The sequence below is a fragment of the Meriones unguiculatus genome, chromosome 17 (assembly GCF_030254825.1).
Source record: "Meriones unguiculatus strain TT.TT164.6M chromosome 17, Bangor_MerUng_6.1, whole genome shotgun sequence".
NCBI lineage: Eukaryota > Metazoa > Chordata > Mammalia > Rodentia > Muridae > Meriones > Meriones unguiculatus.
The window spans coordinates 77,435,537-77,438,553 of NC_083364.1; the positions used below are offsets into that span (position 1 = coordinate 77,435,537).

Consider the following 3,017-nt stretch of genomic DNA (forward strand, 5'->3'; position numbering starts at 1 on the left):
CCAAACTGTGGCCAGAGCACTTATGAAAAGAGGTCCTGGAGGGTGGGTGTGATAGAAGGACCAGTAGTGAACAGGAGCTCCACAAGAAGACCAACAAAATCAACAAATCTGGGCCAGAGACTGATGCACCAACTAAGCACCATGCTTGGAGAGGACCAAGACCCCTTACTGAGATGGAACACATAAGCAGCTCAATATCCATGTGGGTTCCCTAGTTAGAGGATCAGGGGCTGTCTCTGACATAGACTCTGCTATCTATTCTTTGGTCACTTCTCCCTGGCAGGGCAGCCTTGCCAGTACACAGAGGAAGGAGATACTATAGTCCCTATGAAATAAAAAAAAAAAAAAAAAAAAAAAAAAAACACTACAAAAACCAAAAACCTGTTGTTAGAAATAAAATGGTATTGGTATAAATATAATTTATTATTAACCCTATAATTATTACAATAGTATTATTTAATCTGTCATCACAATCAATAAGACACAAGCACCTGTTAGATTTTATAACTGCCTTATTTACCTTAGGCTGGGCTGATATTTCACCCAGTAACCTCACCATCCTCCTTCCAGCCCCTATCCAATGCCATCCACCTTTGCCATTCTTATCTGGGCTACCTCCCATCCATAATCTTATAAGTACTTGCTTGTATTCTTCATCTGGGCCTTTCTACTCCATTATTTGAGTCCTTCTTCTTAGCCCACCTTCATGCTAACCCATCTTGGCATCCTTCTTCCTTCTCTCTTCCTATCTGTCTAAGTCTTTCCCATGATTCTCCTGTCCTAAACACCTAGGAACCTTAGCCATACCTACCTCCTTCTGCCCTGCCCAGGTACAGGCTTTTTAATGAACCAATCAGGAATAATGTCTTAGGCAGGCTTATACAACAAGGATAGGGCATTAATCAGATCTTGAGGGCCAGTAATTGGTATCAAAATATACACATCAGAACAACCTTCAACAAAACCCCAATCCAGGGAATTATGTGGTGACGTTTGTCCATTTGTTACATCAAGAAACCACTTTAAGAAATTGGCAGTTTTTGTATTACCTATATGTGTGTATCAGTAAAATGCTCTTTACTCACATTCCCATTTTACACCCTCTTTGTCTTGCAACTCTGTTCACCACCTTTTCTTGCAGCAACTTGTTCTTCTCTATAAAATATTACACGCTCTGCATCTTCCACACTAAACTTGGCTCACTTTCATTCCTGTCATGAACCTAAAGTTTACATTCTCTCATTATGAAAAACAGAATCTATACTGCTTCTTTACCATATAGAGTCTGTATTTACATCATATTTATAAGCAATGGGCTTCATTTCAGTGCCCTTTTACCTCTGGTTACTCAGCAACAAGTGTACTTTGCTCTTACTCTGTGCTCTTGTTAAACTATGAACTCTGAGAACTGAAAAAGGAATGTTTGTCTATTCTATCGTTATCATTTACACTAGTGATTTTTTTTTTATTTGTAGGTGATGGATGACTCAGTAAGTAAATGAATGCATGAGGCACCACCTTCAAGAAATTGGAGGGATTTGTTAGCACATAATAAATGTGTAAAACTACCTGCAACTTTTATTGGTCAGATAAGCAGAACATACATAAGTGGCACAGTTAGTTAAAATGGTTTTCACATAAAATCTAGAAAGAACCTCTGATAAATCTACATAGAGCATTATAATTCTTCAAGGGCAGTGGAAAGTCAGTTGTGTACTGTTTCTGACAAGCAACAGGGTGTTCCCTTAGGGACATCTGCTCATATTTGCTTGGAATCTGGACTTTTGTCACAGAAAATAATTTCAGAGTGCATCAAAAATGGTATTTTTAAAAAATAATAGTCCTTAAACAAGTAGCTGGGTATGAACATCTCAAGAGAGCGTGGAGCATATATACATTTAGCATGTGTGTGTCCCTATAGAGGCTTTCAGTGTTATATTCTTTCAACGAATGCAAGCAGAATGGAAAATTAAGCAAAGTTTACAAATTAGGTTGAAAAGCATGAGTTGCTTTTCTTTATTCTCTCATGGTGGGCACTCATTTCTTTTGTGAGTGAAATGTTGGGGTGGTGTATGTTGTGTGTTATTTGTATTTACAGATGAGAGAAGAGTCCTAACCAAGTAAAGAAGTGAATGAAATTTTTGTTTTTTGTTTTGTTTTGTTTTTGCTTGACAATTGAAGTAGAGGGGCCCACTCTTCAATGGGCAATGCCATCCCTACGCAGGTAGGCTATCTAAGAAATGTAGCTAATGGAGGAGGTAAGCCAATTTCTCCATGGTCTCTGCTTCACTTCCTGCATCCAGGTTCCTAGCTTGAGTTCCTGCCTTGATCATTTATGTGTGTGACAATATATATATGCAAACTCTCTCCTTTTCAGTTTTGGTGAGAACTTACATTTGTTGAAAATTAATATTCTAAAAAAAAGAAAATTGATATTCTAATTTTTAAAAAGTGGATTGCAATAAAAGTTAATTTAAGTGATCTAATATTTTAAAATCAGCGGGCAGGGGATTAAATGTCTTGAATGAGTCCACTGCCAGGACAAATAAAAACTCCCTAATGACAGAGGCTATGGGAGTGATATTTTAGGATCCCATGGAGGTTTAAGAACACTGAGACAACCCTTTAGCAATGGGTAAAGAGACACCTTATTGGTAGTGTTGTTCTTATATCAGTCTGGGGCAAAGCAGATGGCAGTCCTTTGTTCATCCTGCTTGATGCCTGACCTGTGGCCAAAGATGTTTTAAGCCTAGGATATGTAAAAGTCAAATCAAATCAAATCAAATCCAAGAAGCATAGACGGGAGGACGAAGACAGGCAGAGGCCTGTGTTTTTCCATGCCGCAGCGGGAGGGCTGAGAAAGACACCCACGGACTTGCCCTCTGCTCACTGCAGTCCATAGACACACAGAGCCATGCTTACCGCCATGCAGTGCATGGAGCTGGAGATTCAAGTGTGGAGAGGAGTATGCTGTTTGTTGTAAGTGGTCAACCCCTCCACCTGAGGTCATGATGAGG

At 39.3% G+C, this 3,017-nt stretch overlaps 1 non-coding gene across 1 annotated transcript; it reads left to right on the plus strand.

Moving 5' to 3' along the window:
- The first annotated feature begins 2,621 nt into the window (after positions 1–2,621).
- LOC132648822 (small nucleolar RNA SNORA48) lies at positions 2,622–2,762 on the plus strand. Its single transcript, XR_009587225.1, has one exon. It is a non-coding gene; the product is annotated as a small nucleolar RNA SNORA48 (small nucleolar RNA).
- Positions 2,763–3,017: the final 255 nt, after the last annotated feature.